We start from the raw sequence: 14078 nt of genomic DNA, 5'->3' as shown, positions 1-14078 counted from the left end.
GGGATGTTAGGTTCAGCCATTCTGCCAGTCCAGATTGCAGTAGCAACACTAGTTTAGCAAGTGCCTCTCATTCAGTCCACTTCTGTACATATAGAGAAGGGCTTCATATGTACAGAACTAGTGGGCTATCTTAACCGCTGGGCAATTTAACCGCATTGACTGTCAGCCCAATTTTGCCAGATGGGAGGAAGTCCCAATTCATCTCATCGGGCCCTAGGAATTCTGATTTGAGTTTTAAAAGGAATAGTTCCAATTTCTTACTTAGGGATCATCCCTCCTTCCAGTAATCACAGTTTGCAGCCTTGGTCCTGGGACTACTGTGTCTGATAGGAATAAAAGGAAAGTTGAAATGATATAGGGGAAAATGAAAAAGCATAGTTGTACCAACACCCTCCCCCTGTGGGAAGAATTGTATAGTCGTACTACAGTCTTCCCCTCCCCCCTCTCCCTCAGATCCTTTAGCACAGTTGAGGAATCTATCTAGTGGGGATCCTCCCGTAGCCCCTCTCATACTGAGTGTGAGCACACACTTGTGAAGGTGTGTAAGCCAGCTCTTCATGTCTTTACCTCCCCCTGTTTTAGACAACAAATATTTTAATTGCCCTTTCTAGTTCTCTATCAAACTATTACTCTGAGGATGATATTTCTTTTTTCATTATTGGATATTTATAGCCTATAAAGTGTGTTCCTTGGTCTGAAGACATGTGATTCAGTCCACATTGGCACAATATTTTTTGTTCTGGTCCTTTTATATTACTCTCAGCACTTGCATCTACCACCAGGGAAGCAGAGCCCAGTTCAGAGTAAATGTCAATTGCCCTCAGGGCCCATTTGTGGCCTCCAGGGGCTATTGGCATTAGTCTGACTTGTCAGTTTTGTGCTGGGCCTTCTCCCTGAGGACTCTGTGCCATAGACATCTCCAGTTTCTATCTGTCTTGTGAGACAAAACAGTTCTTAATGGCATTTTGTGCCACAGAAGGTATCTAGATTCAGTCTGTATCTGCACTGCGGCAGGACCCCAAATTCACTCATTTTGTAAACCCAGGTGATCACCTCAAGGGAGCACACTATGATATATACTTTCTGGTTCCAATCATCTTGCCATCTTGGAAGGGGATTATTCTGATGGGCATTGCCATATCCTACTTTAATGCAGCCCTTTAATTCCCGTTGTCAGAAAGAGTCTCATCCTGCCAGAGGAAGGAGCTGAAAATAGATGATCATTTTCTGAGAAACTTGATACTTCCTGTGTAACACCTTTAAATATCCCCTGTGCAACAGCACCGATAGGCATAAATTTTACTTACTATGGATTACCTAGAAGTGTAGCACAGTGGTTCTCAAACTTTATCAGAATATCTGGAGAGATTCTGATTCTGTGGGTCTACAGTGCAAACAGGGAATTTGCATGTCTAAGTTCCCAGGGGATGCTAATGATGCTGGTCTGCAGACCACTCTCTGAAAACCATTGTTATAGCACATGGTTTTATTTTTTTCTATTTTAATTTTTTTCACATGGTCAGTTTCTAAAGTTTTTTTAATTTTTCATTTTTTTATTGCAGTAACATTGGATTATAACACTATATAGCTTTCAGAAGTACATGGTAATATATTTCAAATTCTGTGCCGATTACATCATGTTCACCACCCAAAAACTAATTATAGTCCATCACCATACATGCGAGCCTAATCACCCCTTTCGCCCTCCCCCCTCCCCCCTTCCCCTATGGTAACCACCAATCCAATCTCTGTTGCTATGTGTTTGTTTGTCGTTGTTTTTATCTTGTACTTATGAGTGAGATCATGTGGTATTTGAATTTCTCCCTCTGACTTATTTCGCTTAGCATAGTATCCTCAAGGTCCATCCATGTTGTCACAAATGACTGGATTTCATCATTTCTTATGGCTGAGTAGTATTCCATTATGTATATAAACCACATCTTCTTTATCCATTAGTCCACATGGTTTTAGAAATCATCTGTTTATGTCTGTTTCCCAGCTAGAAGGTAAGCTTTTCAATTGCAGGAATAATTTTATTCATCAATATGTTCCCATGACCTAATCGAACACTTGGTAAACAATCAATAAATATTTGTTGATTGAATGAATGATAATGCCGTTTCTATCTTCATGCTATTTATATAGATACTGCTTCTATTGGTGAAATCACCTGCATATTTGAGAGTGGCAATATGACTTTATTTTTCACACATGCAGTGTTAGTATTTTAATATAAATACTACTAATAAAACATTATTTTACTATATTTTAATAATTTCAGCATGATATATTGCTAACAATCTTTACAGAAACATTTTTTGCTATATCACTGGATATGTGTGTGCATGTATATGTGTGCACACACTGGGTTTAGAAGAATACTATTTTTCTTTTATTATACGTGAATGGATGGTATAAAATTGCTACATGAAATATTTGGCAGCTGTATACCTTGCAGGCAAAATTAATGAAAAAGAAAAATTTATAGAATCTAGGCTAATTTGAAAGTGTGATGAAACATGTCCTCACAAATTAAAGTTTGGAGAATGGTAGAAAGTACAAAAATGCATTGATAGTCTTTCTGAAGATTTTCCCCCCATTCTGTCTTCTGCTCATTAATTGTTAAATTAATATTCATTTGGATTCTAGTTGGCCTCTTTAATGCCAGGTTCCCGAACTCAAGTGGAACTAAAGGCAAACTACCTTAATTTTCCCTCTTTCGTATCACTCTTAAAGTTTTTAAACTAGCACTACTAATTTTAAGAAATTAGCAAACCAAGTTACCCTGGGCCATGAGTTAGTCCAATCTCATTAGCTAAGTGAGGCCCAACCTCAGTGTTGCCCATGTTACTTAGAATATGTAATTAAGAGGGCCAGTGAAGGCAAAGGTAGGGTTGAAGCGATGGCAGGACTTACATGTGTAATGATGAGAAGCAGCAGCAACTAGGACTATGTAACCTTGCAAAAGGAAAGTAAATAAAGTTAACATTATAAAAGATGTAGAGTAAGCTGATTAATTTCTTCTTTGAACCAATCCAATAACATGTTTAAAATAGTTACTGGATGATATTAATGGCATGTAAATTTAAAACCAATAAAGAGATATTTCTCCATACAGCGCAAAACCGAACTATGAAGTTCTTTCTTCTTTTCTTCTTCTTCTTCTTCTCCGCAAAGCCCCCCAGTACATGGCTGTGTATTCTAGTTGTGAGTGCCTCTGGCTGTGCTATGTACACCACCTCAGCATGGCCTGATGAGCTGTGCCATGTTGCGCCCAGGATGCAAACCGGTGAAACTACAGGCTGCCAAAGTAGGGTGTGTGAACTTAACCACTCGGCCGAGGGGCCTGCCCCTGAAGTTCTTAACCACAGAATATTTTGTGTTAAATGCCACAGTTAGATTTTTTAAACGACTTTAAAAACTTAATTTTGTTTTGAATTCAAAACTCACAACACACTTAAAACTAAGATTTAAAGGGCATGTTTTGTTTCGTCAACTGAAAAGAACTACTTACTAAACTGAAGACACGTGGCTTTTTGATAATTTTACCTAAGGTGGAGATACCAGTCATTACTGACAGATAGAAGCAATGTGAAATGTGAAATATCCTGTTTGTATCCTATTTGAGGAGATGTTTACAAAACGAGTCATAACAAAAATTCCTACCTGCAACTAAGATATACATGTACCAGGGGGGATTTGGGGAGATAAAGAAGAAAAAAAAAATATTCCTACTATGACAAAAGATTTTTATCATTCTTGTGGGGCCTAAATATTTAGACTTGATTTCCCTAGGTAATTGCAACCTTGGAAAATGAAAACCATACCAGGATTCGGAATGTGTTTTGCAATCTGGTCCCAGTCAAAATTGTGAACAAGGTGAAGTTTTTCTTTGAGACTAGGTCACTTCCCTTTGGTGTCTAATACAGTACTCTTATTCTATTCCAGGGTTTCCTACTTATGGAACAGGCTCCCAAATCCTACAGGGTCTAGATCGCTAATGGGTGATGATTTGCTAATCCTGTGCAGTAAACTGTGCTGCTGTGTGTCGTTCCAACCAATTGGATAGGGTGCTGTGGAGTATGACTCCCTAACTCAGTGAGTGAAAATTGCAGTCTCTTAGGATAGTAGGAGACCACGCAGTGCCAGAATCCCACCAGAGGTACCTCTTCAGTAACAATTCCGCTGATGGGAAGTCCACTACTTCATCAGATGGGGCAGTTTTAGATGTCAGAAAGTTCTGTTTCGTATTTAGCCAAAATCAAGAGGTATCAGGGTGTAGGAAAGTAATCAGGATGTTCAGGAAAGAACATTAGCTTTGGAGAAGGTCTGAGCCCCAATTCCAGCTTCACCATTCACTGCCTGTGTGAATCTGAGCATGTTTTTTAACTTCGTGAACCTCAGTGATCTGATAAAAAGGAATAAATGAAAAATCCCAAAAGAATCATGACAATATTAAATATTTGCAAAACGACATATAATTCTGGGTACATACAGAAGATGCAATAAATACTAATTTCATCTTTTCTCCTATTCTTCCTAGTCTAGTTCCTCCTATATGAAATATAAAATTGTTCTGTTCCTTTTATTTCAAATGAAACTTTCCAAATACCTAAACATAAGTGTCATGCTTCTCCTTTTACTATTTTCTTTTGAGTCCAAATATCACCATTTCTTTCAGCCATTCCTTGTATGGCGTGTTCTTCCAATCCCTCGCTATGCTGTTTCTTTCAGAGAAGCACATTCTACTTTATGAATATCTTCAGAGAATTGTGGTGCCTGTAATTGGGGATGGCTCCCTAGAGGTGAGTTATATAAAACAGTTTTTGAGATGTCTATTTGTGTTTGTTTTCCATTCTCTACACCATCTCATCTTTCTCAGTCCCTTTGCCGTGCTTCATAGCACCTTATCATTATCGGAAATGTTTTCTTCTTTAATTAGCTAATTAATTAAGTCAACAAGTTTGTGTTTGTTTATTAGTTCTCCCTCTTATTTGGATGGAAGTCACATGATTGCAGAGACCTGATGTGTCTTGCTCACCCTTTTATAACTGGCACTTAGTACAGTCTCTGGCACATAGAAGATGTCAACTAATATTGATAAATAATGAGTTCAAAAGCATCGTGAGAAATTATTCGAGATAGAGATGATGCTGGGTATGTACATGGAATTGCCAACTCACAGATCTTACATAAAAATATAATTGCTTAGAATTTTAAATTTGTTTTCTTTTGGTAATAATATATATCTGATAAGTAAAAGAGAACAATGGAAGGAAATGAACATATCTGTCCTTGATTCCACTGCTCAGACCTTCCTTTTGGTTTGGCTTCAAGGGGCTGCTCTCCAGGCACAGAGCCTATGCTCCACCAGAGAGTCCCTTCTGCAAGCAGAGCAGTAGCCCCTGCCCACCCTGGAGGGAATCCTCCTCTAACTGCCAACTTTGGTTGACAGATAAAAGGGAAATTCCTTTGACCTGGCAAGCCACAGGTAAGCACTGTTGTGGCCGTGTGTCCTTTGTGAAATGGAGACTGCAAAACAAAAAATATTTTAGCCAGGTACTTTATAATTGGATGAGGTTATTGTTCAAGGTATTATTTAAGGAGATAATTTAGCATATAACAGTTTGTGAGTATTTAAACTATCAGTTAAAATCATTTTTTGGTATCTGTTACTTTAAAATGGGTGTCAGGCTTAAAATATTACATTGACTCAGTGAAGATGTCTAACTCAAATGTCTTCAGTTGCATCTGGTATTGGTCTATTGTTACTCATAGAAGCAAAAGCTCTCATCATATATTATGTAGTCATACATTAACGCAATTTATTTTTCACCAAAAAACCCCCAGAGGGGTGGCTCTAAACTATTGATAGAAAAGTACATTTTTGGAAGGAATCATCTGACAATACCATGTTTTCCACTTATATTTTGCAAATTAAGTAGACTTGGCGATTATTTCGTCACTGGAGAAAACAAATAAAAGGTGAACTTTTGGTTTAAAAAGGTTAAGGTATAGTTAGTTCAGGGGTAGCCAAGTCAAATTGTCTAAGGGCTTTGGAGGAAATAGAACTGAGAAACTCAAGCCATCTTGGGGCCACAATCCATCTAGATGGTATACCCACTGTTCAGTGGCAGGGCATTATACCACTAAGGAATATAGGCTTAGTGTTGCCAGATCTTCTCATTTTTAAAGAGAAGCTGTAAATTTGTATTTTTACCTAAACCTCTTAATACTTAAACGTTGACAAAATATATAAAATGTAAAAGAAATCACTGTATTACCTGGACATATTATATCTGGACATATTATAGCAATGTATGAACTTAGAGAATGAAAAAGTTTCTATTTTACCAAGAAAGATAAATTTTCTCTCCAGTAGTCAGAAATATGGATATTAAAACAATGATCAAATATAGTTTCCAATCAGATTCACAAAAAAACCCCAAATTGCTCAATTATAGTGTTTGCAAGCACGCAGAAAACTATGTACTATCATTACAGTATTGGTGAGAGTACAAAGGGTTAAAGTCTTTTGGAAGGTCAGTTGAGTGGTAGGTACCAACATTTAAAAAAATTATATGTATTTATGTACATGATTGCATATGTATACATACATGTATCATATATATACTCTTGGACTAAGCAAGTCCATTTCAAGGAATCTGTTTTAAAGAAAGACTCACTTGTGTGTACAGAAGTAATACGTTTAAGGATGTCACTTTCAGAATTGTTTATAATAGCGAAATAAAAGTGAAGATGCCCTATATATTTGTTGAGTAGGTGAGGGATTCAATAAATATGGTGCATTCAATTTATGAAATATTAGACAACAGCTGAAAAAAAGTGGAAGATCCATATCCACTTAGAGGAAAGTATAAGGTAGATAATTTCTAAAAGACAATATTGAAAGAATGAGTATGGTATAATTATGATTACATGAAAATGATATTTCTATGTGTACATATGTATGTGTGTTAGATATTTAAAAGAGTACTAGAAAAATGGGCATAGCATAATTATGTTTTCATGAGATATTTCTATGTGTACGTGTGTTAATTGTTAACAAAAGGACTGGAAGGGCATACAACAGAATTTCAACCGATGTTGTCTTTCAGATGGGAACTTGGAGCTGAGAGGTGGGAGGGGACTTTGGTCTTTTATACCTATTGCTTGAATCTTTTCCAATAAGGATATGCTAATGAATGGTTACATAAATAAAAGGAATAGCAATGACAAAACAAAATGAAGCCAATAAAATGGGATTATCATAATGATGAAAGATAATAATATAAAAAATAAAGCATTGTCTATTGGTTAAAAATATTAATTAAATTGATATGAAAGCTATGCTATTAAATACAGAATTCTATATTGAAATAATTAAAATACAATTTCTCTCATCTGATTGTCTGTGTTCAAACCTAAAAGATAATGGATGTTAAATGCTTAGTATAGTTTCTGATACATTGAGTAAATTCTCTAAAAATATTAGCCATTATTATTGTTCATTGGAGATTAAAGCTATGAAACTAAATCAAAAGGATTTGCTTAACCATCTCTGGATACATTTTTAATGGTATATATATATATTTTTTTTGGTGAGGAAATTTGCTCTAAGCTGACATCTGTTGCTAATCTTCCTCTTTTTTCGCTTGAGGAAGATTATCCCTGAGCCAACATCTGTGCCAATCTTCCTCCACTTTATATGTGGATTGCTGCCCTAGCATGGCTTGGCAAGTGGTGTAGGTCCATGCTGGAGATCTGAACCTGCGAATTTGGGCCGCTGAAGCCAAGCATTCCAGGCTTAACCACTAAGCCACGTGGCTGGCCCCTTTGATGGTATACTTTCAGAAATCCATGTTATTTTTGTAGTCGGTTAACAATGGTGCACTAATATATGGCTATGTGAGACTTATGTATTCAGAAGGATGTGTTTGTGAAATTCCTCCTCTTCCTTTTAGTTGCTGTTTTAGTGTTACATAGTTCTATACGTTATAGGGGAAACATAGCTTACTTCTGAGACTGCTGACTTTGCAACAGAACAGATTTCATCAGTTACTTCCGTGCGTCTTTACAAACATGCAAAGTCATAATAGTACCTCTAATAATGCAGCTCTAGAGAGAAGACACTGTTTGGTCATTGAAACTAATACTCATTATTAGTCAGTTTTTCTGTGTCAGCTTTTTGTGGAAAACAGATGACACCCAACTGCAACATATGCTCTATCACCTGGGTATCCTAGTAAACGTTAGGCAGAAGTGTTCAAGGATGTATTTTGTCAATACAGCATTTCCATCGCTCCTGGAGAAGCAACAGCTGAAAGGCCAGTCTGGCTGAAGATAATCAGAAAACCAAATATAAACCTATTTTTGATCCAGAAAAGAGAAAACCACAAGTAATGACAGACACTGAAAGGAGAGATGATAGGAGCAAACAAAACAGAAGGGACTTCAGAGCAGATCTAGAGCTCTTTTGTTGTACAATAACTTAAAACACTTTTAGTAATTGAAATTTGTGAAAATAAACATTGCTTTTATTTATGCAAAGAATATTTTTCCATTTTAAAGTTATAATCTTTACAAAAGTCATCTCACCGGCAGTTAAAAAAACTGTTTACTATTGCTACTTCTGATTAGAGAAATCATAGTTTTTTTATAATTAAAATCAAGAAATGTGTATATATTAACATTTCATTTCTCCCACTTCAATTTCCCCAGCCATTTTTTTAAAGCCTATTTTTTATTGATAAACGTATAGCCTTTAAATTAATTAATGTTTGGAAGTAGGAAATCATGAGTGACTCCCAGACATTCTAGATTCTGGTCAGGGGAATATAATCTTCAATTTACTTGCTTTTCTTTTTCAGGACATAGAAGGAATTTGAAAATCATGCTTCTGGAAAAGGCACAGATTTGAAATAGAACACGTGCTGAGCTCTTGTTTTCTTCTAATCAGTAGTTTCTGAATGTGAAAATTACACACACACAATATGTGTGTATTATATGTTAAGCATATTGAAGTTAATTTATTTTTACTTATTCATATTGAATTTAGTTACCAGGTTTTTTAGTTGCTTGAAATCCAGGCAAGTTTGTAATCTTGAGATATTTATGTCTTTCTTTATTTTATATTTTACTAAAGCAAAAACTTATTTGGAAAGATATTGCATAATTCCAATGAAAAACTAGTAATTCAATATTATTGTTTTATGTTTGTTACAATTATCCACTTAATAGCAGTATCATTTTATATAATTTGCTGCAATGTGTTTCAGTTTCTAATACAGTATCTTAATCATACTCAACCTTCAATAAATATTTGCTGAACGATAATCATAATGAACTATGGTACACTTGAGCTGTTTTCTGCTGTTCTGTTAATTTCATTTTTCTTATAATTTTTGTAATAAATACCAATTGCTAAAACGTTATTTCCATCAGTTTAAAAAACTCAAAAGACCCTGTGTTTCGCTAGTCCCTGTCTCCTTCTACACAAATAAACTCTATTCGCAGAATCTAAATTAAGGACCCAAATTTTCAAGGAAATTCTGTATTATGCAAAATAAGCTCTGTTCAAGCCAGAAAATGAAATTGGGTGGTAGAGTCCAGAACTTCTAACTTTGAGTTCATCATCGCGTACAAGAACTACCTGGTAAAATGCCTTAACTGCCAGGATAGGGAATGAGGATGTGGTATAACTTACTTAAAAGTCCTAGGCCACAGAGAGCTTTATAAATTAAAATGAACATCTAGAATGACTGTTGGAAGCCTGAGCTGTGCACAGAGCATCCGTATAATGTGCTCTGTGTGGTTGGCATTGCTAAACAGACAAGCTGTCACATTCTGTACTAGCTGAATATTCCAGGGCTCTTCCTCTGTCAACCAAGGTAGAGGACATGGCAGCAGTCAAACCTCAAGGTGACAAAAACCTAAAGTAGTGTGGTGAGACCTGTATTACAGAGGGAAATTTACAAGTGTAGGTGGGGAGAAGCTTCTCTTTCCACAGCACCTATGTCATAATCCAAATGCATCCTTGGACTGAGAACATCACTATTAAAATAAAGGCACATTGTGTAGTAACAGGGACAGTACTCAGTAAAACCAGATCTGAAAAAATAAAAACAAAGTCTCCAGAAAGGGTCATCTTGCATATTTCTAAACAAATGAAAAACAGGTATTTATAATACTGGACTAGTTTAATGGGAGACAAGAATAATGAATTTTGAAATTCAACAAAAAATGTTGTCATGAATTTACTAACGAATAGGCTATATGAATATATTTAATTTATTAAAAAAGAACAATAGTGAATTTTATTTACTTAGAAAAAATTGTGTTGTCTTTATGGCTTATTCTAAACAAAGAACAAATGATTTGTTTTTAATTTTTATAGATATCTTCATAAGCAAATAATGACAATCCTTAAATGGCTCGTGTATGGTTTTAGGATAGTCATTGAATTGTGGCTATTTGGTGCCACCTAGTGGTAGAGGGCTTTTAAAATCAGTTTAAGTTACCTCTGCTTTTAGAAAATTTGTAATGAAAAATAATTTCTAGATGGCTGGATTGTCACCTGTAAGAGAAGAAAATTAAGACAAAATTTATTTGACACTCACAGACATTAACTAGGGTTGTCTCTTACCCTCAACACTGAGGAGACATTCAGCTTGACTGATACAGACTGCTTTATGACTAAAAGAGATTTGGAATTGACAGGTTTTTATTCTAGTCTATTTTTATTTTTTTGTTGATTTATAAAGTCAAGGTCATAGTTAAAGGACTGATATAAACTTAGAGATGATTTATCATCTTGGCGTTAATCACTGTAATCAATATTATAAATGATATAATCATACAATTCTGTGAGCAAAGAGAAAATAATATACATCTTATAGCACATAGAAGGTTTAAAAGTGCCAAGTAACTTTTTTTCAGAATTCAGGAATAATGAGCATTCCAATTTTAGTGGTCACATCAACATACCTCCTGCCAAAGCACCTCTTTTTTTTTTTTTTTTTTAAAGAGAAACTGTTCCACTCACAGCATCCAGAAGGAAAAGATTCAGAAACCAAGTGGCCATCCCTGATGTACAGCTGATTGGACATGAGTGGGGATTGGGAAGAAATCGAAATAATTTGCTTCTCTCTTCTAATCATTCAGGATGCGACACTGAGAGGGTAAGTGAAATGAATGAAGGTAAGGGTTTAATGTGAAAATTCATGATAAGCCAAGGATGATGCTAATATCATGTAATGTCAAAGTCGCTTTCAAGTTATGGAATCCGCAAAGAAACCGAATAAGCCAGTCTTTCGAGAAATCGGAATCATAAAGCCATACATAGGGAAAAACAAAGATGGGGGACCCATAACTTATGATAGAAAAGACTAATCTGGAGTCTTGGCTTTCAGTTCCAATCTTCTTGTGCCCAAGCTTTTAACATGTTTCTTGTCCTTGGTTGTCTTTGATAATACCTTCAAATAACTTCCTTTTTACTTGACCTAGTAGCTTTTGATCCTTTCCACCGAATGATCCCACACTACAAAGTTATGTTTCAAATTTGGTGAAATATATTTCATAGGAAGGAATGATGTCTTTCCCAAAATTGTGAATATCAGATGTCACCAGGAAATTATACAATATTTGACTACAATTTTTACACTGAATTTCTAGATTTTTGTTTGTGGTTGTGATAATATTTTAGGTATGTAATTTTTTCTCCTGTATTTTCCTCTCCTTTCCTCCCATTCAGCAAGTACCTAACTTGTTGCCTCATAGGACAAGTTTTTGCATGTAGGGTGTGTGCGTAAATACTGCTCTTCTGGCTTGGGTTTCCAGAAGCCTTGGGCTGGGTTATGAAGTCAGGATTATATGGCGTAAGCCCATGCCTTGGTGGTCTCAGAGCGGACCCCTCACATTCAGGCACAACACTAGGCTGACTTACTACAGGACACGGATGACAAGTGGTGATAGAACTTAACGTAGTCTTTCAAAGCTTTGCTTCTAACCGCGGGGACTGGTTCTCCTCATGCTTGCATTTGGAATATATACAAGGTTCCCAAGAAAGTCTACTGAATTAAATTGAATACAGGAACTCCCAGGAGCGCTCCCCTCCCTGTGCCTGAGGTAAATAGAAGGTACCAGTAGTTCTGGGACTCCACACCTGGCTTCCAAAACTCATCCAACAGCCTTCACTTGCTTTTGTGTGGCAGTTTAGTTCATGCTCGCATCAGCTTATTGAGAATCCAGCCATTACCTAGACACTGGAGTTACAGAGATGAAAAATCCAGTTTCTGTCTTCAAAGCAAGCGTAACTAAAAACTTCCAGTATAACTTTATACAACCATGCCAGAGCAATACACAAAGTTCTTTGGGTGCATGATGAAAGGCCGCTGAGTCAACTTGATATTTTTGGGAAATTCCTTGCAGAAGATGGCAAACAGGTGAATTTTGGAATTGATCTGGTACAGAATGGGACATAGACCTATGCAAGGCATTTCTAGGAGATGGGCCTATATAAGACAGGGGTTGAAATATGACCCTGCAGGGTATATGTGAGGATCACTCAGGCTAATGCAGGTGACAAATGATGAGGGCTCAATTCACTGCTAATAAAAATAGGGAAGATGGAGCTGAGAAAAATTTAGAAGGTGAAACTGGTAGGATTTAGTAGCCGGTTGGAGATTGGGAGGAGAGAGGGGAATTCTTAGGCTGTCTCATGATTCTGCCTCTAATGATCGGGTAGAAGCTGATCTTATAGAGACAGGGAATATGTGAGGACAAGAGGGAGATTTAAGGAAAAGATAATAAGGGGTATCAGACGAATTGCATTTGAGGAGCCTATGGGACATTCATTTGGCTACAAAAAGCAAGCAATGGGATATGTAGCTCTAAAGTTCCTAATAGACATAAGGGCTTCAGATACACATTTGTGGATTTTAAGCATATAGGTGGTGGTTAAGACACAGGAGAGGATGAGTTCATTCAAAGAGGTTTAGAATGAGAAGAAGAGCGGGCAAAGTGGGAACACCTCAGTTTATGTGAGACTGGCTGCAGGTTGAGAGGGCACACAGCTGCTTGCAAATGTGACTCTTGATTCACTCGGTCGTTGCTTCCTTGGATGACGTGGTCTTGGTCTGCCTGCTTTGCCTGAACTCGCTGGCCCCCAGACATTGGGATTAAGTCCCTCCAGGCATCCTCTTGTGGCTCCTGTTCATTATAGACCACCTAGATTCAGTCTCGGAATCTTCGTTTGGCTCCATAGTGCTTCTAAGTCTTTACTTACCAAACCACTGGCTTTAATCTGTTCACCTCATAGACTTGTGTAGTCTTCTAGGCTTCACTGAGAAGCACAGGGAAAGACACATGTAGGCTGCAGTGGTTGGTATACTTTTTTTTTTTTTTTTAAATCAGTGACATCAATGTTTCAAATGAGCTCCCAAATAGATGAGAGATAAATCAGTGCTGTTCTGATTAAAGCCAGGTATATGTCCCAGAACAACACTCACTCAAATCCTTCTTCTTCCTGTAGCAGCTTCCTAGGCATCTTCTCAGAACCCTGGGGCGTTATGGGACACAGTTAGAAAAATCACTGTTACAGGGTAAACAGTATGCACTTTATGTAAACAACGGTTTGAACCCTGCTTCTGCAGCTTACTGGCTATATGTCTCTGGACAGGTTGCTTAGTGTTTCTGAGCCTCATATTCCTCAGCCGTAAAATATAATTACTTCATGGACTTGTTAGCATCAGATGAGATAATGTGTCAATGCAAAGCTCAAAGGGCATGGGAGCCTCAATAAATGTTAATTTTCTTGCTTTCACCATATCTAGGCCCTGGTGGACAATTTATGGAATCAAAATAAAATCATAGCGTCTCATTGTGGGAAAGAGTTGAGAGCTATCTGCTCCAACCTCCCTGGGGAGCTCCTTTCAAAATGTCCACATCAGATGGTCATTTAGTAACTGCCTGAAGACTGCTTCGAGACTGCAGCTTTTTCTTTCTTTCTTTTCTAGTGATGGATTCTGTTTCACTGATGTACACCTCAGACTGAGTCAAAAATTTGACCCATTATTCTA

General features: G+C 36.9%; 1 long non-coding RNA gene across 2 annotated transcripts in view; it reads left to right on the top strand.

Annotated features, from left to right (window-relative positions):
- The first annotated feature begins 4670 nt into the window (after window positions 1-4670).
- Window positions 4671-14078, top strand: part of LOC139082888 (uncharacterized) — a 33911-nt gene continuing 24503 nt past the window's right edge. Inside the window, exons 1-3 of one of the 2 annotated variants that reach the window (XR_011539230.1) lie at window positions 4671-4805; window positions 5338-5491; window positions 11027-11180. This is a non-coding gene — a long non-coding RNA (uncharacterized lncRNA). Of the gene's footprint in view, window positions 4806-5337; window positions 5492-11026; window positions 11181-14078 lie in introns of those variants that run through there. The other variant, XR_011539231.1, reaches the window with a different exon arrangement.

Source organism: Equus przewalskii, chromosome 4 (genome assembly GCF_037783145.1).
Source record: "Equus przewalskii isolate Varuska chromosome 4, EquPr2, whole genome shotgun sequence".
NCBI classification, from domain to species: Eukaryota; Metazoa; Chordata; class Mammalia; order Perissodactyla; family Equidae; genus Equus; species Equus przewalskii.
Note: the sequence above shows the minus strand (reverse complement) of the source record. Positions and strands in the feature narration are given on the sequence as shown.